Source organism: Mauremys reevesii, linkage group 1 (assembly GCF_016161935.1).
Source record: "Mauremys reevesii isolate NIE-2019 linkage group 1, ASM1616193v1, whole genome shotgun sequence".
NCBI lineage: Eukaryota > Metazoa > Chordata > Testudines > Geoemydidae > Mauremys > Mauremys reevesii.
The window spans coordinates 21,045,289-21,067,112 of NC_052623.1; the positions used below are offsets into that span (position 1 = coordinate 21,045,289).

General features: G+C 44.0%; 1 protein-coding gene across 6 annotated transcripts in view; it reads right to left on the bottom strand.

Moving 5' to 3' along the window:
* Positions 1–10,194, bottom strand: part of PAK1 (p21 (RAC1) activated kinase 1) — a 108,789-nt gene extending 98,595 nt beyond the window's left edge. For 2 of the 6 annotated variants that reach the window (XM_039514893.1, XM_039514864.1), the window contains exon 1: positions 10,011–10,149. The gene's annotated coding sequence lies outside the window, so the exon portion shown is untranslated. The other 4 variants (XM_039514900.1, XM_039514883.1, XM_039514873.1 and 1 more) reach the window with 4 other exon arrangements.
* Positions 10,195–21,824: the final 11,630 nt, after the last annotated feature.

Consider the following 21,824-nt stretch of genomic DNA (forward strand, 5'->3'; position numbering starts at 1 on the left):
TGACAAGTAATGTCATCGAGAGGTGTCACCGCCGAAATGCTGCAGAAATTCGGCGGCATTTTGGCAGATGCTGGACTGTTGGAGACCACTGCCCTAAACAGAGCAACTAATCTACTTTCTTACTCCTAGAGGTCAGCATCGATGCACAGTGGCAGGATAGGGTAAGGAAAGCATCAATGGACTTCTGTGGTGAAACAAATAATTTAAAGTCTCCTGGGGAGTCTGGCAATAAAATTCATACGAACATTTGTGAAAGGAAACAGTTGTTCACTGGTGATAGTCATTCGCTACAAGATAATCACCGAAGACAGTGATCCATCCAATATATCATTTTCATTTTGCATCTTACAATTTTTTTTTCAGATGGAGGCTGGCTATTCCTAGGACAATTTCTGTTTTTTAGAAACAGGCTTCCAGAGTTTAGGAATTCAACACATCTTCAAAAAACCCTATAACATTAAGGGTATTACTTAACTCCATAAAATATAGGAATTAGTATAGATGGGGATTCACATTGAAAATCCAGCACTCAATCTTTTTAACCACTAAGGTCCATCAGGTCACCAATACTGCTTGGACCAAGATAGAGCATCAAACAGCAAGACCAGTGGTCTTCACAGGCAACATTTCCCTGTTGAAGATGCCCTCCAAAGCAGAAGAGAACTGCTTTTTTCTCTCCCTTCTTTAAAGTGTGCCTAAAGACATCATTTTTTTCCAAAGGTTCCTGTATTACTTTAGTTGAAAAGGCAGGGTTATCAAATCCTTAGAGAAAGTTTCTCTCACAAGTGTTTTAGTTAACTAAATATCAACCAAACCAGAAGTGACAGAGTTTTAAACATTCAGGTAAAAATCCCTTCCCCTCTCTAACCAGGTTGTTCCTCTGCAGTGCCCATAATATCATAATCTTACCATTTCTCCAGTCACCCATAGATTCTTCTAGGGTAAAAAAGACCTCACTCTTCAGTGTTAAAAACAACATATATATATATACACACACACACACACACATACATATACATATATATATAAATAAATAAAATAAAAGCCTTCCAGGAGTGCTTTATGAAGCAGCAAAGCAGACAAGCCCATTTCTCCCCCACCTCCCCTTTGCTGGTGACCTTTAACTACAATATCATTGGTCCAGTAATAGAACACTCATATTTGGCACCATCTCACTGAATGCCTCTTGGCTAGTAAATGCTGCCAGTGTTAACCCCCTTGGTGTCACTGGTCCATTAAGAAGAACGTGTTACACAACAGAAAAATCTAGGCTTCATCAAGATTTAATATGTTCTGTAGTTTCTGAAGGAAATGAGCATTTCACCCACAATATTTATTTGCATTACTTTCTTTCCAGAAAAGATGCACAATGTAATGGAGTTTTATAATTGAGTGTCTTATTAATTTTAATAAACTAATCAGTATCACATTTCAAAGCCTGATAACATATGGAGATATACCTATCTCATAGAACTGGAAGGGACCTGAAAGGTCATTGGGTCCAGCCCCCTGCCTTCACTAGCAGGACAAAGTACTGATTTTTGCCCCAGATCCCTAACTGGCCCCCTCAAGGATTGAACTCACAACCCTGGGTTTAGCAGACCAATGCTCAAACCACTGAGCTATCCCACCCCAATGTGTCCATTTGCCTTTAATTCTCTTTAGATTATATGCTTATTGACAAGCTGTTACCTGACTGTTAGTTTTACCTTTGAATGTGAAGGGTCACGGAAGTTCAAGCTCAGGAGGCTCGTTAAATGAACTAGTGTAATGAAGGGATATCATCAGGACATCATCCACTGGGCCTTGTTATATTTCCCCGCCCCCTTACCCCATGGTTCTGAGAACCCAATTATGCCTTCACATACATGACAACTCATTTTGAGTTGTACCTTGTATCGCGCTGAGAATTGCACTTTAAATCCCTATCACAGACACAAAGCTAGATACTTGTCAAATTGTTAAAAACTCAAATCAGAACCCAAGTTCTCTCTCTTGTTATACCCATGCAACTGCACAGACTTCTGATGGATTATATTGGTGTAATAGAGTACAGTTCATTTGGTGCCTAGCCTTCGTAAACAAATTCATAGCAGGAAAAGAATCCTTAAAGATTAGAATACCAGCTTAAAGAAAAACATATTTTTTCCTTCATCCTGAACTGGTATGAACTAAAGATGGACCTGAGCTTTTTAGTTCCAGATCCAAATAGAGGTTTCCCCAAATAAGACAAATTCTTGAAACAGTTTACAAAGGCAAAAGGTAAATCCAACATCACATGAAATCTTTAAATTGAGATTCGATATATTTCTAAGACCTGCTCTAATTCACTCACAACTTCCTGGGCTAAATAGTTTTCCCTACTATATGAGTGAATGTTAATTCCCTCTCCAGCAAAAATCACTGGGTAAAAATTCTAGTGTGACCTCCTGCCTAACACAGGCGAGAGATGATCATAGTGATCTCTGCTGGCCTTAAAATAAGCAATGTATGTGCATGTGTGGGCACATGCATGTATATAAAATGAGAATTATTAAAATCTGGAACCATATTTAGCATAAACAGTTTCAAAAAAAGAGATCTGACGAGGCATATGTATTTCACAAGCCACAAAGCTTTCTATATGCAAACAGACGAACACATTGTAACAAACACCAGTATTTGAAAGCCCCACTATCTGAATGAAAATGATTTCTCTTCCCCATCCCCCACTTCATGAATAAAACATAACCCATAATCCATCAGAAAGTAAAAGAGAAGTCATGCTAGATAGGGATATGAAACGCTTGTGTCATTTGAGCTATCAGGTATTTTAACGACCATAAAACTTTAGTTTTATTGCATCAAGACTGTTCCTTCTACCAATCTAGAGTTCAAAAAAAAAAAATAATCCAAAGTCCATCACTGCCACCATGACAGAAAACACGTCAGTAGAAGGAGTTATAACCACACCAAAGCTGAAACTCTTTGTTCTGACCTTTGCTATTTCTGTTTTTTTAAAGTCAGTGATTGCACAGTTGACATTTCATCAACACAATCAGGGATGATGGATGGTCTTGTGCTGAAGGCACTGGACTGGGACACAGAAGATCTAGGTTCAATTCCCAGCTCTGCAACAGCTTAGACAAACCACTTACCTCAGTTCTTCATCTGTAAAATTGGAACAATAGTACTTCCTCTCTCTCATTTGTTTAGAGCAGAGGTGGGCAAAGTACAGCCCGCGTCCCATCCTGCCCAGCCCCTGAGCTCACGGCCGGGGAGGCTAGCCCCCTGCCCCTCCCCTGCTGTTCAGCCTCAGCCCCAGTGCACCCCCTGTGGGAGAGCAGGGAGGGAGGCTCACCCGCAGCCTCAGGAGAACAGGAGGGAGGTGCGGGCAGCAGGAGCACTGCAAATGTGGCTGGAGGACTCAGGAGGAGCACCGGGTGGCTGCTTTAAAGGGGAAACTGCCACTTCTCTCCGGGTCCTCCTCCTGAGTCCTCCGACCATGTTCACAGGGCCACATTCCAAAAAGGGCTGGGGGGTCAGATGGGAGTGAGAGTCCCGGGGAGCCTGTTAGAGGCAGGACAGTGGATAGGGGGTAGTCAGGGAACTGGGAGCAGGGGGATTGGATAGGGGGTGGGGTCCCAGGAGGGGGTGGTTAGGGGACAAGGAGCAGGGGGGTTGGATGGGTTGGGAGTTCTGAGGGGGGCGGGAAGTGGGCTGTTTGAGGAGGCACAGCCTTCCCTACCCGGCCCTCCATACTGTTTTGCAACCCCAATGTGACCCTGCAGGCCAAAAACTTTGCCCACCTCTGGTTTAGAGAATAAGTTCTTCAAGGCATGCGCTATATATTATGCGCAATGCCAAGCACAAACTGTCAGTGAGGGTCTCTGGGTGCTACTGTCATAAATAATTTCAAATGCAGGAGTAAAACAGTATGCATGCTATGCTGTTACAGCCTTTGACATGATCCGTCTGTTCCTGTGTCGAAGAAAGATACACAACATTAGGGACAGAAAAAGAGTGTTGTGCTAAAACTCTTAAAAAAATAAAATCAAATCAAGCGCCTGATTCACCATATTAGGGCTGTCAGTTAACTCAAGCGATTAACTCAAACCAAATTAACTATCAAAAAATTAAAAACTGAGATTAATTGTAATTATCACACTGTTAAACACTAATAGAATACCAATTGAAATTTATTATAAATATTTTGGATGTTTTCCACATTTTCTAATATATTGATTTCAATTACAACACGGAGTACAGAGTATACAGTGCTCACTTAATTTTTATTACAAATATTTGCACTGTAATAAACAAAATAGTATTTTTCAGTTCACCTCATCGAAGTACTGTCTGTAGTGCAATCCCTTTATCGTGAAAGTCCAATTTACAAATGTAGAATTATTATTTTTTATGTAACTGTACACAAAAACAAAAGCCTACAAGAGCCTACAAGTCCTACTTCTTATTCAACCAATCGCTAAGACAAACAAGTTTGTTTACATTTGCAGGAGATAATGCTGCCCGCTTCTTATTTGCAATGTCACTTGAAAGTGAGAACAGGTGTTTGCATGGCACTGTTGTAGCCAGCACTGCAAGGTATTTACGTGCTAGATATGCTAAACAGTCATATGCCCCTTCATGCTTTGATGTGTAGATTGCACTCTTTTGTTTATCTTTTTTACAATGCAAATACCTGTAATCAAAAATAATATAAAGTGAGCACTCTACACTTTTCACTTACAATGCAAAATACAACCAATATATTTGAAAATGTAGAAAAACATCCAAAAAGATTTATAATACATTTAAATTGGTATTCTATTAACAACAGTGGGATTAATTTGTTTTATCTCGTGATTAATTTTATCATTTGAGAGCCCTACTTTGTTGCACTCTTCCACTGATGTAACACCAGTGATTTCAGTGAAGATACATCAGTGTTGAAGTGGACTAAAGCAGGTACAAAGAGCACAGACCATCCAAAGACACTGTACTGGGGAAAAAGCTATTGTTTAACCTGCTCCCCAGATCACATGCAAGAGGTCAAAAGAGCCCCTGTTTTAGCTTTAATAACAGAAACCAAACATGTGGTTCTCCAGGTCACATACTCATTCTGAAGTCTGGATGATGACCTGAAGCACTGTAATTGAGCTGGATGCTTCCACCATGCCTCCATCCTCTCCTTCAATCCCCCTGTGACACACTGTACTTCAAAACGGCACCCTGTAAACCCCACACTCATCATTCGTACATCATCATATTTCATACAAAGCATGCCATGTAAGATACCATATGAAAGGTTATGATCTGCTGAAACCCATTGTTCTGTCCAAATGTGTATATCATTAGCGTGTATAAAGTTATAAAAGTTGCTGTACGGTGTTACTGAAATACGCTGTAAATTTACTAGTGACATACAAAGGACCTCCACCCAGAAGGGTGTTCAATGACCATTAATTAGCAGGGGAGTTGTAATCCAGGGATTTACAATTCAATGGGGGCTGCCCAAGCACCACACAATGGGGACTGCTCAACTCTATGACTCAGCTGCACAAGACTACACCAGGTTGATTGCTCAACCCAGTGACTCAGCAAAGCCTATCAGGGCAAGTGTCGTCTAGGCACATGGACTAAGGATATAAAATAGGGAACAGTAACAGAGGGCCTTTACCTTTCTCCTCCCCCACACCTATGCTAGAAGCAACAGCAATGCGGAGAAGATGAAGGTGATCTGAGGAGACTGGTCCAGGCTTAAGGAGAAGCCTGTGTGTTAAGAACTGTAACATCCAGTGGGCTGAGAAAAATGCTGATCTAAATACTGCCTAGTGTAATAAGGTTTAAGATTTAGATTGTACATTTATCTTTTATTTTCTTTGGTAACTTTCTCTGATGTTTTATGCACCACTTATAACCACTTAAAATCTATCTTTCTGTAGCTAATAAATCTGTTTTATACTTTACTTAAACCTTTACTTAAAACTTCAAAATTGCTTGAAGTGCTTGGGAAATCTCAGCTCAGTTACAAAGGCTAGTGCATGTCCTCTCCACATTGAGGGAGGGACAGACTGGGTAATAATCTTACACTGGTCAGGCTTCTGACCAGGGCAAGAAGGTGTAAGGCTGAGGAGCTGGAGGGAATTGGCTGGAGCCTCTCTATTGTTGGTTCATGAGTGGCTGAGAGAAGCATTCATGTAACTAGGTTGGGTGTGTCCCTGCCTGTGTAAGTGCAGTACCTGCCAGACAACAGTGAGAGGGAGTGCAGGCTGGTGTGTCCAAGGGCTCAGCAGTACCCCAGTTCCAGGTTGCACCCCAGGAATCCCGTCACACCCTCCTGAAAACACACCTGAACTCAAAAGGCCTCTAAACCCTACCTCTCCCCATCCCAAATAAGCATTAGATAAAGGAACTTGCAATTCCTATGTGAACAGAGCACTTAGTCACTGGGCTTGCTGTTGCTTCCCCTTCCCCTGGGCTTCATGTATGCTGTCTGTTTAGACTATACGCTCTTTGAGGCAGGGATCCCACCCTCAGACTTTGCACTGGTGATTTTTAAAAGTTACCCTTTCAAAAGAAAAGCCTTGCAGGACAGCTGCACCAAAAAGGGGGAAATCAGAAAGCATGTCTCCGTAAACAGGATTTAGAACTCAAGCCTGCTCCCTCTCAAGTCAATAGGAATATTGCAATTGGCTTTGATGAGTAGAAGGGCAGGCTCTAAGGGCAGGTCTACACTAAGGGCGGGGGTCGAACTAGGGTACGCAAGTTCAGCTACGTGAATAGCGTAGCTGAACTCGAAGTACCCTAGTTCGAACTATTTACCCATCCAGACGCCGCAGGATCGAAGTCCGTGGCTCCAAGGTCGACTCCGCCACCGCCGTTTGCAGTGGTGGAGTACCGGAGTCGACCGGAGCACGCGGGGAGTTCGAACTATCGCGTCTAGATTAGACGCGATAGTTCGAACTCCGAGAAGTCGAACTCACCGCGTCGACCCGGCAGGTAAGTGTAGACTAGCCCTCAGATACTACACTTATGAATGCCATATAAGTGTCTAGAGAGAGAGAGCAAAACATAGGACCAGTGATTTCCTCCATGCAAACACCACAGTATCTGACATAACATCCTGCTGATCAGAAAAATCATCAACAACAAAAATAAACCCCAAATAGCTAGTAATAGTGAGGTAGATAGATGTTTGGAGTTCTGACCTATTTGGTGAGAGGGTTAGCACTGAATTTAAAACTGTTGCAAGCAAACTGATACAAAGAAAATTACAAACGATGAATATAAGTTAACTAATTATTGGGAGGGAGGGGAGGAGAAACCAGGCTTGACATCTTTGAGGTATTAGAAAATCCAAATCTTTCCATTTATATTTTCCACACACACACAATTCTTCCTCATCTGGGAAGAAGACCTGAAAAGCAGCTCCGTGTAAGCTCCAAAGCTTCTCTCTCTCACCAACAGAAGTTTGTCCAATAAAGGATGCATCTCATCAACCTGGTCTCACCCATAACAGTCACTGAGCAGATGGTCAGTGCACTAATGTTCTTATTCTACAAGAGTGGTTTCTTCCTCAGGTTTAACTTATTTCAATACCACATATAGGAGGGGTACCTTAGTAGCTTTAGCATCACATTTGGAAAAAAAAAATCTAGTCTCCCTGCAGAGTTCAGGTATGACAACTATCCACCCGGCTGTCACCCTCCACCCATCACTTTCAGCATTTCTGTAGTGTTGTATGCATACAAGGTCAAATTCTGGCTCAAGGTACAAAAGAAAAAGTACCGTAATCAATCTTCAAATAAATCAAACAAATACTGGAATAGCAGCATTAACATCTTCCTGTATTCTGGCTGTCCTCTCTCTATACAGATTACGCCTGCTTGTAGGAGCAATCTGCATTAAGAGGGGGTGGGAGGCATAAAGGAACCTCAACTGTTCAGTGGACACCTATAACGATTGCACCAAAGCCTCTTTCTGAGGGCAGGTCTACACTACCGCGTAAGGCGGTCTAACCTACGTCGCTCAGGGGAGTGAAAAAGACACACACACACACACACACAGAGCAATGCAAGCTACAGTGACCAAAGCGCTGTCATAGAACATACAACAGCACAGCTGCATCAATGTAGCACTTCTAATGTAGACCTGCCTGAGCCTGACAAGTGACAAGCAGCCTCAACTCCTCCTGAAGTCCCTGAAGATTGAGGGCACTCAGGACCTTGTAGGATAAGGCGTAACTCATCAAGCAGCTCCCAAAATAGTGGGGGGGGGGGGAATGCAATTACTGTACTCAGAGGTTAAGTACTGTATTGGGATTACTCTCCAATTCCCAATGGAAAGAACAGACTTTCTTCCTTCTGTTCCTTGACTTGCTGAAAAAATCTTTTAGAAGCATACCTCTCTCTAAGAAATCCTGCCTACTCACAACACCCACAGTTCTTTTGCTTTTAAAACTTGGCTAAGACTAAACAGTTTAACAATGCAGTTCTCACAATTACCACCACATATTAAAATGTACATAATAATCATAGCATCTAAACATAATTTGCACAGTTTAGTGCAGATGATGTTTCCCAAATATCGAGCCAAATCCTGAATAGAAACTGAATAAAAGGCTTCATCTTTCTTCCCAGGAGAAACTCTGACTGGAGGTTGGGAATGAATAAGGACTGAGTAATTGCCAGTGTGAGCAAATGTTCTGTGACATCCAGACAGCTCACATAGCGCTGTGATTGTTAAAGCCTCTGGAAGAGGAAAGTAGCCAGAATCACAGTGGACCTCACGTAGGAATATGAGGCTTTCTGAATCTGGGCAATTTCACATGGCAGCATTTACAGAGTTGCAGAACGAGATAAAGTCATTCCTCCAGCGGCACCCTCCTGCGGCTGCTCCCCTCGCTCCCCAGGGACAGCCTTGAAGAAAGCCACCCACTGAGACACACCCCCACGCTCCTTGAATTCTCTGCTCATCACATTCAAAAAGTTCAGTTCTGCTGCCCGAGTTCTCTCCAAGCACCAAAAATAAAACCCCAGAAGAGCTGCACTCTGCATTTTCACCCAACACCCCCACACACTCGCTGCAAGAAGCTATACCAACCTCCTGCCCCCACCACCTATTAGCTCTGTTCACTGGGCACACAAAGCCGGGGTGAGGGGGAGGATCTCCATTCCCCAAACCGCATCCTACTTGTGTAGACATACAACTCGCTCGCTGGACGTGCAACCCCCTCCTCAGGATTCCGGGTCCCCAAATCTCTGTATTCACCCCAAACCCCACACAACCTCCCCTCCCCACAGCTCTCAGCTCGCTCACCGCCTCAAAAGCCAGAACGGCGCTCGGACTCGTGACACGCTCTTTATTTTCTCTGCCCCATCAATTCAGCGCGGAAGCGTCTGCCAGCCCCGGGCACCCCCGTTGTTTCAGTTCACTGGACAAAAAGCCCAATGCTGAACCCCGCAACTGCCTCTTCGGGTCTCCCCCTTACCACAAAATCCAAGCGCCCATGCCCAGGTCTCTTTACCACTAGCTATGAGAAAGCAAAGGGGGGAACCCCCCACCCCCAGTTCTCTCCAGTCAATGAACCCCAACAGAGCCAGGAAAAGCTGCAGCTGCAGTTTAGATCCCAACCCCCCCCCCCAATACACACACACACACACACACACACAATCCCTTCGGCTCACGCTGCCGCAAGTTCAGGGGGACTAGGAACGAAGGCTGCTCCCTTTGTTAAATGAATGAGCGGCATGTGCAGGAGAAGCCGCCGGCCCCTCTCCCTTGGCTGAACGGGTCTCCCCAACCCCAGCCATGCGGCTTAGCCCAGAGCCCGGCTCACCAGAGTCACCCACCCCCCGCCCAGCCAGGGAAACTTGAAGGGACTCCGCCTGCGCTGCGCCCTGGTTGGAAACTTGTCCGCCCCGGGGACTCCGGAGAGCAGCGTGGGAACGAGGGAGAGTCGCTCTCCGAACGCCCCCTGCCCGGGGAACCCCGGGAGATGCGAGGTGCCCTGCACCCCCGGGACTCACCGGGGCGCGGCGGAGCGGTTCCCTCCCCTGGCTCTCGCCCGGCTGCTGCTTTCGCTTCCTCTTTCTCCCCGCGGCGCGGCTCTCTCGGAGCAAGGCAGCCAGCAGGCGCGCCCGCTCCTCCTCCTGCTGCACACCGCTCCTGCCGCCCCTATTGTCAGCAATACCTAGCCCCGGCTGCGGCAGCCGGCCCCGCTCCCATCGGCTCTTCCCCGCCCTCAGCTGGGCGGCTCTCCCATTGGCCGCGGCGGGCGTCCGGCAAAGCCCTCTCCCCTCCCCCCGCGAGGCGGGTTGATGGGGATGGGCAGGGGAGGAGTGGGAGAGGGACGTGTGAGTGTGAAGCAAACAGCAGGCTTGCGGGGTGATGTCATGTGGGAATGAGGTAGAGGCGGCTGGGATTAGGGGGCTGCGAGCCGGCAGCACGAGCCCAGGCATATCCCACCCCCCAGCCCAACTCCCTGCGTGGCAGCATCTGCCGTAGTTTGCCAAGCCACCAGCCCACCATGTGCTCGGGAGAGTTTTAGGAGAATCAGCATGTTTCAGCGTCAGAGCCCTTTACAGACATTAGCTAATCGATCTCCCCACCCGGCCATAGGCACTTGGAGGTAAATATGGAAAGAATTACCTCCCATCCCCCTTTTATAGTGTGGGAACCAGGAGATTTGTTCTACTCCGGAAATTATATAACCACACCTTAGTTAGGAAACCTGCTCCCTGGGTCTGTTCAGAGTCACCTTTGCTACTTTACTAGAAAAATGCCTCCTCCTTTTGTTTTACTCCTGCTACTCCCACAGAGCCACATAAGAGACTCAGCGAGCCAGCTGGGTACTGTTCCTTCTTGTGCATCATCAGCTGAATTGTTTACTAGATCAGTTACACCTACCTGTGCAAAACCTCTGATGGTATTAGGGCTAGAAAGGGATCTCTGAGAGCATAAAATCTCCCATGGTTTCACTACCACTAGGGGCTCTGTGTAAAATCAAAAGCTTGTCTCTTTCACCAACAGAAGTTGGTCCAATGAAAGATATGACCCCACTCATCCTTTTATTTGTGTTGCAGTAGGGCCAGGGCTCCATTGTGCTCAGCAATGTACAAACACATAATCAAATATGGTTCTTGTCCCAAAGACCTTACAATCTGAGCCCTTGTCTAATCTCAGAAATTGCGTGAGTTTATCCTAAATGTGTTTTTAAACTGGTGCAACTCCCTAGGTGGACCCTCTTATTCTGGTTTTGCTTAAACCTGCTCCTAACTGATTGAAGTTAAATTACAAGAAAGCTGGTTTAAACCAAAATAAAAGCATCTCCGCTGCCTTTTGCACAAATTTAAAATCACAGCTTTAGTTAAACTGGTGCAACGTTCTCATGTGAACAAGCCCCAAGTAAGAGATAAGAGACAAGTGGTGGATAGGACAGACAAGGGGAACAAAAAACAACACACAACACTGTTTAGCATGATAAGCAGTGGTCTTAAAACACCAGCTGGCTATCTGTTGTCATGGTGGTAGAGAGAGCAACAGCAGGCCCATACTAGGAATCCCACTGTCACTAGCATCAGTGGAGCTGCATGATGTATTGCAACAGTGAGAGATCTGACAAAAAAGCTCAGTGTAGACACACCCTAACTGCCTTGCCCAAAGCCACAGAGGTAAATGTCAGAGCTGAGATAAGAATTCAAGATTTCTTGGCTTCTAGTCCTGTGCTGGGAAGAATAACTTCTTATACCTGAGGGAAAAATACAGATACTTCGAGGGGAAATATAGATGAGTCCTGGTAATTAAAAAAAAATTTTTTGAAACCAAGTCCTGGCAAATTTTTATTCAAATTATTGATTTTATCAAAATTTGTGACACAAGCTGATTTCTTCCAAAGCTTTTCTGTTCTCCCTGTATGAGCTGCTGCCCAGGATTCCCTTCTTCACGGCAGGTCTGGCTGCATCCATCCCTTGCAGGGTTGATAGACTGGTGTGGTAACACCATTGCTGTCTCCCCCTCACACACATACTTGCAACCAGAGCTAGGCAAGGAACAATGATCCCCCTTCACTTCCAGCACAGAGAGGTAACATCAACTCTCCACATCCAGCTGTGTGGGCAGTGACTGGTAAGGAATGGATGTGGCATTTTACACCCAGGACCTGAAAGACTGAAATGGCAGGGAGTAGCCAAAGCATTTCACAGTCCCCAGAAAAAGGGAATCGGTGGGGAATGACCCATTGCAGGGGGATAGTATGGAACGGCACCCTGTAAATATTGTTAGTGCCTGCGTCCTAATTCAGTGATAAATCAGAACACATAGTTCCCTTGATTACTCCTCACTCCTATAGTGGAGGACCTGAAGCAGATGATCAGTCCTGACCACACTGAAGCACCCCTCTCCTAGTCGGACAATATATGTACCAAATTAAACCAATTCAACACGAACCACTCCTAAACCAATTTAAATGTGTCCACACAAGGGGGTTGCACAAGTTTAACTAGACCTGGTCTACAGATAGTTTTTGTATCACTTTACTCATCCCCCAGTCTGGATGTAGTTACACCAGCAGTTCTCAAACTGTGGGTCGGGACCCCAAAGTGGGTCGCAACTGTGTTTTAATGGGGTCGCCAGGGCTGGCATTAGACTTGCTGGGGCCCGGGACTGAAGCCAAAGTCAGAACCCCACCACCCAGGGCTGAAGCAAAACTTGAGGGCTTCAGCCCTGGGCAGCAGGGCTCAGGTTACAGCCCCCTGCCCAAGGCTGAAGCCCTCAAGCTTCGGCTTCGGGTCCCTGTCCCCATCCCCCCCTTCCTGCCCCACAACCGGCAGGACTCAGACTTTGGGTTTGGCCGGGCTTAGGCTTCAGTCCCCTTTCCCGGGGTCATGGAGTGATTTTTGTTGTTAGAAGTGGATCACGGTGCAATGAAGTTTGAGAAATCCTGAGTTATACCATATAAAGGCGCTTATACCATATAGTTTAGGAAAATAACTCCATCTCACTAGGGGTTATATTGCTTTAACTAGTTTCAGAGAAGACTAACAAATTTATTGTAGCATGAGCGAATGGAACACACAGACAGGAGATATTTATACATACAGAGAACATGAAAAGGTGGAAGTATGCATACCAACAGGCAGAGTCTAATCAATTGAGATGAGCTATCGTTAGCAGGAGGAAAAAACTTTTTTGAGTGATAAAAAGATGGCCCATAGAAGGTGTGAGGAGAACTTAACATAGGGAAATAGAATCATTGGTGTAAATGACCAACCATTTCCCAGTCTTTATTTAGACCACAGTTAATGGTATCTAGTTTGCATATTAATTCAAGTTCAGCAGTCTCTCTTTGGAGTCTGTTTTTGAAGTTTTTTTGTTGCAAAAAATTGCACCTTCAAGTCTGTCACTGAGTGGTTAGGAAGGTTGAAGTGTTCTCCCACTGGTTTTTGAATGTTATGATTCCTGATGTCAGATTTGTGTCCATTTATTCGGCATTGCTGGCACATGATGGCATATATCACGTTGGTAGATGTGCAGGTGTACGAGCCCTGATGGTGTGTCTGATGTGATTAGGTCCTGTGATGGTGTCACTTGAATGGATATGTGGACAGAGCTGGCATCTTGCTTCAGGTTGGGAGGCTGTCTATAAGCAAGGACTGGCCTGTCTCCCAAAGATCTGTGAGAGAGGGATCATCTTAAGGATAGGTTGTAAATCTTTGATGATGCGCTGGAGTTTTTTTTGGGGGGGGGGTGTGAGCTAGTGGTGTGTGGTTATTTTTTTTTTTTTAGGCCTGTCGTGTGGATTGGTCTAGGCTGAGGTTGATGGTTTTCCATGAGTCCAGATGATGAAGATGTCATAGCAGTGCCACTGACTTGAAGATATATATTGTCCCCAAATGTGAAATAGTTGTGGGTGAGGACAAAGTCACAAAGTTCAGCCACCAGGTTAGATACTGTTCCTGATGGCTTGTAGTCCATCTTTGTGTGGAATGTTAGTGTAGAGGGCTTCCACATCCATAGTGGCCAGAATGGTGTTTTCTGGAAGATCACTGATGGATTGTAGTTTCCTCAGGAAGTCAGTGGTGTCTCGAAGATAGCTGGGAGTGCTGGTAGCATAGGGCCTGAGGAGAGAGTCCACATAGCCAGACAACCCTGCTGTTAAAGTAGCAATGCTTGAGATGATCAGGATTTCCAGGTTTATGGATCTTGGGTAGCAAATAGAATACACCTGGTCGGGGTTCCAGGCATGTGTCTGTATAGATCTGTTCCTGTGCTTTCTCAGGTTTTTGAGCAGATGGTGTAGTTTCTTTTGGTAATCATCAGTGGGATCAGAGGGTAATGGCTTGTAGAATGTGGAGTTAGAGAGTTGTCTGGCAGCCTCTTGTTCATATTCCGACCTATTCATGATGACGACAGCACCTCCTTTGTCAGCCTGTTTGATTATGATGTCAGAGTTGTTCTTGAGGCTGTTGATGGCATTGTGGAGTCCATGTAGAATCCTTTTATTATAGCGGTGGTAGGAAGGATTCTGTGGGTTCGTATGTAGTTCAGAGGTGTGTTAAGTAGGATTCTAGGTCACCGCAAAACTGTATCATATTCGTGGATCTGGAAGGACAAAGGAGAGTCCCGAGATAGGATAGATTCTTCTGCTGGGCTAAGAGAATAGCTGGAAAGATTAACAATATTGTTGGGTGGGTTAAGGAGCTATTGTTGTGGCTCCTTGTGCCATGTAGCAGTTTAGACAGTTTAGTGTCCTTTTTCTTTTGTAGAGAAGCAAAGTTTTTGTTGTAAATGGCTTGTCTAGTTTTTGTAAAGTTTGTCCATGAGGAAGTTTGTGTAGAAGGTTGGTTTTTCATCAGAATATCTAGTTTAGAGAGTTCAGTCTTAATCTTCCCATGTTTGCTGTATAGGATGTTGATCAGGTGGTTTCGCAGTTTCTTTGAGAGTGTGTGGCACAATCTGTCAGCATAGTCTGTGTGGTATGTAGATTGTAATGGATTTTTTACCTTTAGTCCTTTTAGTATGATGTCCATCTGTTTGCATTTGGAAAGGAAGATGATGTCAGTCTGTATCTTTTCATGAAGTTGATGGATTTGATGCATAGAATGGAACACACAGACAGGAGATATTTATACATACAGAGAACATGAAAAGGTGGAAGTATGCATACCAACAGGCAGAGTCTAATCAATTGAGATGAGCTATCGTTAGCAGGAGGAAAAAACTTTTTGAAGTGATAATTAAGATGGCCCATAGAAGGTGTGAGGAGAACTTAACATAGGGAAAAATAATCATTGTGTAATGATGACCAAACATTCCCAGTCTTTATTTAGACCACAGTTAATGTTATCTAGTTTGCATAATAATAAAAGTACAGCAGTCTCTAATTGGAGTCTGTTTTGAAGCTTCAAGTCTGTCACTGAGTGGTTAGGAAGGTTGAAGTGTTCTCCCACTGGTTTTGAATGTTATGATTCCTGATGTCAGATTTGTGTCCATTTATTCCATGATGGCATATATCACGTTGGTAGATGTGCAGCCTGATGGTGTGTCTGATGTGATTAGGTCCTGTGATGGTGTCACTTGAATGGATATGTGGACAGAGCTGGCATCGGGCTTTATTGCAAGGACAATATATATCTTCATTTGGGGACAATATATATCTTCAAGTCAGTGGCACTCCTCAGTATGCCAACATCTTTATGGCTGACTTAGAACCATTGATGACATCTTCATCATCTGGACTCATGGGATTTTAACAATTTCCATCCCACCATCAACCTCAGCCTAGACCAATCCACACAAGCGGTCCATTTCTAGACACTACTGTGCTAATAAACGATGGTACATGCCTCCAGCTTCCATCCCGGACACACCACACATCCATTGTCTACAGAGATAAACACCTACAAGATCTCTATCAAGCATTCTTAAACCTACAATACCCACCTGCTGAAGTGAAAAACAGATTGACAGAGCCAGAAGAGTACCCAGAAGCCACCTACTACAGGACAGGCCTAAAAAAGAAAATAACAGAACACCACTAGCCATCACCTACAGCCCCCAACTAAAACCTCTCCAGCGCATCATCAAAGATTTACAACCTATCCTTAAAGATGATCCTCACTCTCACAGATCTTGGGAGACAGGCCAGTCCTTGCTTATAGACAGCCTCCCAACCTGAAGCAAATACTCACCAGCAACCATATCCATTCAAGTGACACCATCACAGGACCTAATCACATCAGACACACCATCACCTGCACATCTACCAACGTGATATATGCCATCATGTAAAGAATAAATGGACACAAATCTGACATCAGGAATCATAACATTCAAAACCAGTGGGAGAACACTTCAACCTTCCTAACCACTCAGTGACAGACTTGAAGGTGGCAATTTTGCAACAAAAAACTTCAAAAACAGACTCCAAAGAGAGACTGCTGAACTTGAATTAATATGCAAACTAGATACCATTAACTGTGGTCTAAATAAAGACTGGGAATGGTTGGGTCATTACACCAATTGATTCTATTTCCCTATGTTAAGTTCTCCTCACACCTTCTATGGGCCATCTTAATTATCACTTCAAAAAGTTTTTTTTCCTCCTGCTAACGATAGCTCATCTCAATTGATTAGACTCTGCCTGTTGGTATGCATACTTCCACCTTTTCATGTTCTCTGTATGTATAAATATCTCCTGTCTGTGTGTTCCATTCTATGCATCCGAAGAAGTGAGCTTTAGCTCACGAAAGCTCATGCTACAATAAATTTGTTAGTCTTTAAGGTGCCACAAGTACTCCTGTTTTTATTGCTTTAACTAGTTGACACAGTTAGGTTAGGTTTGGTTGACATAGCTATGGCGCTCAGGAGTGTGAATATTTTCATAGCTATGCTGACCTAACCCCTGGTGTAGATGCAGTGAGGCTGAAAGAAGAATTCTTCTGTTGGCCTAGTGACTGCTGCTTGGAGATTTGGATTACCTACAGCAACAGAAAAATCCCTTCCGGTCCATAGCAGAGCAGCTGTAGTGTAGATACGATCTATGTCTCTTACTAAAACGATACAGTTACAATGGTAAAAAAAAAACCTGTGTGTAAAAAACCAAGCCTTAAATTAATTTAGAAACCAATTTAGTTAAATCTGTGCAATTTCTGTTTGTAGATTAGAGCTAAGGAAGCAAAAAGGGGGCACAAAGTCTTTTCCCACCTTTGCAGACCGCCTTTAAGAGACCATTCCAAAGTGTCCCCAAAGGAATAGAGCATATTTCTGCTCCATTATTATTAGGAGATTAGGACAGATGGTGCCATAATTTGGTCAGGGTTCTTTGTGATGATGGTATTCCTAGTGGCAGAGCGAGGTTTTGCAAGCAGAGGTCAATAGGTCATTGGTGGTAGGCTGGAGAGTGAGGCTGCCCCATACTCACCTAGAAGCAGCCGTTCCCCCTTGCTCTCCATCCCTGTGTGAAAATTTTACACCTCCTTTTGTCAACTGCATAATATGCTTGAAAAAGGACCACACATACACCTGAAGGCTGCTGCGGGCAGGGTGGGGGGCAGTCGCCATTCTTGCCCCTTTATTAGCTCCACCATTGGGTACCCCGTTTCCTGAATCCAAGCCAAACTCTATCAATCCTTCATCCCAACCTATTGTTGGGCATCTAAGACCTGCTCCATGACCAAAGACAGGAAGAGATGTTCAGGGATGTCTGTCCACAAAGTGGCAGTGGCAAATGGACCTCTCATCGTAAAAGATAAGTCTTGCTTGAGAGGTGACTGATTGAAAGCCAAACAATGTTTTTTTTTATTTGTGTTCTGAACTTAATAGGCAGAGCAGATGCACTGAGAGTCTTTGGGAAAGGACTGTGATTTTCCTTGGTACTGAGAATGAATTCATATGGCTTCATTCCAAAAAGAAGTTATTTTCCTCAGTTACCTCAAAAGGGTCCCTTGTGTTCTGTGGGCAGGAACTGAGCACCAGGCCCCAACCTCAAAGACCAACTCTGTTAATCAATTGATTTTTGAGTAATCACTTGAGAACCTAAATTTCCTCTTTTTTAGACTAACAGCAAAAAGTGTTGGCCCGCAGCCTGAGGCCCTGCCTAGACTAGGAAAGTAGGTAGCAGCTAGCAGGATTTTAAACATCACTTGCAACCTTTCAAAACATGTTAGATGGTTGTGGTCAGCTCTAAGGGAGAGTCTAGGGCTCATCGTAACCATCTAAGGGCTTGTCTACACTTACATTTTATAGCGCTCTAACTTGCTGGCTCAGGGGTTCGAAAAATCACCCCCCTGAGCACAGCAAGTCTGAGCGCTTTAAAGCGCTAGTGTAGACAGGCTCCCAGTGCTCAGAGCTAATCCTCTCGTGGAGGTAGACTACCAGGAGAGCTGGGAAAGCTCTCTCCCAGCACTTGTGCGCGACCACACTCACACTTCAAAGCGCTGCCGTGGGAGTGTTCCTGCAGCAGCACTTTGAAGTTTCCAGTGTAGACATACCCTTAGACATCTTTAAAACTGTTAAACTTTTATCTACACTAGGTGCTAAGTAGAGTTTAAAAATTTGTTAATTAAAACATATTAGCTAACACCTATTTTCCTCCTCCAAATAATCAGTCTCTAGTGGTCTTTCTTTGGGCGATAACAGCCATTATTTATCCTAGTCTACATTGGCAACTGTAACCCTATTGGTCTCATACTATGAGCAATAGACCAGAGTTTATAAATGTCCTACAGAACTACCACCTGTGAAGAACACAAAATTAATTACAAAGTGTCTGAACCTTAACCTGGTCTATGTCTAGCTTCCATCAACCTAGCTACTGTCTCTCTGGAAGGTGGTGTTCCTACACCGATGGACAAATAGCTACGGCACTATGTCAGTATAGTATTGTAGACATGGTTTCACTCTTCAGTCAAGTTTAGGGGAATAGCTGCATCCCTACTAGGGGTTTGTATTGCTTTAACTATATTTGATTCTAAAACAATATAGTTAACATGGTACAAAAGCTCTGTGTAGACAAGCCCCACATTTCACATATATATGAAGACACAATACCTGTCCCGAAAAGCTCACTAAGAAGACATAACACTGGGTGATAGTGAACAGCAAGTTATGGCTCTGATTCTTCTCTCACTTAAAGCATTATAAATGAAAAGTAACTCCACTGAAAGTAATGTAGCTATACCAGTGCACAATTATGTGTAGGTTGTGTTGGAATCAGAGCCTCGGGGCCTGATTCACCAGTGGCTTCCTTCTTGTGTAGTCATTTTCATACCCATGCAAAGTGGGTGTAAAACACTGCCAAATCAGAATGGTAACATTTTAAAACCATCTTGCCCAGATGTAAATGACAACATAAGGTGCAAGGCAGTAGAGAATCAAGCCCTAGATGTGAATTTGTGATGCAAGATGTTCAATGTATTCCTAGTGTCAAAGTCAGACTCAGGACTCACAATTTGTTAAACCACTCTGTTTATTAGCACAGAGCTCTGCTAATAACATCCAGATAATGTGAGCACAATGCAAGACCCACACTACTTTATTTTATACAGATAAAAGGGCGCAAACTTGACAAGATAACAAAGGGAGCAGAACTGACAATTTCTCCAGAGGCTAGACATACATAGTTAATTTCCTTACTAACTTTTACCAATCTCTGGTTAATGTTTCACCATTAGCTTAAGTGGACTCATTGTTTATGCCTTAATGTTTCTTTTCCTGACATCTGTATTTTAACATTCCTCACTTCTGCTTAAAGGTACGTACAGCATTTCTTTAATCCTTTCTATTTTTACAATATAATTCATTCTACTTTCACACTAGCTACATATGCAAAAGCATGATAGAGAATATATAGGTAATAGTCCCTCTCTGTACAACTCCGGTGAGACAACCCTTGGGATAGTTCTGGTTACCTCCTTACCAGAAAGGTGTACACTGATTAGAGGGAGTTCAGAAAAGAGAAACAAGGTAATTAAAGGACTGAAGGGATAGACTAATGAAGAACCGTGGGACTAATTCTCCTCTCACTTACACTGAGGTAAAAATGGTGTTACACTGATGTAACCAGGGGCGGCTCCAGGCACTAGCACGCCAAGCGTGTGCCTGGGGCGGCAAGCCACGGGGGGTGCTCTGCCAGTCGCCGCGAGGGTGGCAGGCAGGCTGCCTTCGGGGTCCGCTGGTCCCGTGGCTTCAGCAGACCTCCCGCAGGCTGCCACCGAATCCGCGGGACTGGGGATTTCCACCTAATTATAAGATCTAACTCTTTTTCTATCATCCCAGAGCAACCATCATAACCTAGGCCAACTGCTTTGAAGAGCTCAAGCCCAAACTCAGAAGCACTTGCTAAAATTGTATTAACTATGGCTTATACACTCAGTTCAAATATTGGGACAAACCCCAAGCATGCCTCTTGAATACAGGCATTTCCACGCTTCGGTTCAACAAAGCTCACTCCCAATCCCAGCCGCGTGTGCAGTTTCATCAATTAAAATTGAAAACCCTCCTCATGTGTACAGTGTTCCCTGCCCCTACAATATCATTTCTCAGAATTCAACCACATATTTCAATCAGTTCATTTCTGGGTTGTATTGTAGAAGTTTCCAAATGCTGCCTAATACTTTCATCCCCACATTGCTAGACTTATCATGGAGAATAATGACTTGCGTGGCACAAAGCAGGATGGTACAAACAATCAGGTACAGTCTTGCTTGATAAGCTTCTGAGAGTCTTCAGTTGATCCTTAAAGGTTCCTTTCTTCTTGCTCAGGATATCCAAGAAGTTGGCTGCTCATAGAAATCTTCATGCCATTCAGATTTTACATGATCTCCCACTGCTTCATTGAAGACCTGGTATTTGGTGAAACTTCTGGCAATTAATGCACTTTCTACACCCCAGATAATTTTGTCCGGAAAATATTCCAATACCAGCAAAGATTTCCTGTGACGGAGGAATACGGTAAATACTGGGTAAGCCATAAATGAGTACATGATCTTGGACTTACTGTGCAACTCTGGAAGTCATAAAATGCAAATGGGGTCCATAGGTTAGCAATGACGTCATCCTTTGATTCATCAACTAGTAGGTGAAATCTGATCACATATATCACCATACCCAGGCATGCTGCTCATTCGGAGCTGAAGGTTGGTGCTTTTGTTGGCTGTACAGTCTCAGTTTCTGCTGAGCTGCATTGCTCCAAATTTTTAGCATAGAATCTGTGATGTTTATTAGTCATCCGAAGTTTTTTGCTTCTTGAAAAAGTTATGAATATTCATAGTTAACCTGAGGTGGAAAATAAATTAAAATACATTTGAATTTTTAAAGTGGGATTTGAATACACTGGATCAGCCAATGGAGCTATGCTGATTTACACCAGCTGAGGATCTGGCCCTTTACATTTTAATCCTACAATTTGTAAGGCTCTATGGCGATGAGTGATTGGCATGGCAGATCGACCTGCACTCAAATATCAATGGAGGCAGTGATATGCAAAAAACCCAGAGTTTTATCCTTAATTTTAATGATGCTATTTATGTCTTTAACTGAACACATAATTCAACTAATGAGTGCACAGAGGGCATGTTACAAAAATTACAGTCAAAATTTTCTCCTTCAGTCTCCCAGCCCCGTTAATCTCATCTGTGCCTCTGTGTCTCTGAAGTCGTGATTCTGCCCCGCTAAAATCCACCTTTCTCTATCCTCTCCCCAGCCAAGGTCACCATTTCAAATGCTCCTCCTCACTCCTCCCCCCACCTCCATATCTGCCCCTTTTCACACAATATCCCAGGAACTCCCCTCCTTGCCAACTTCCACACGTATCCTTGCCTCATTCCACACATTGCCTAAGA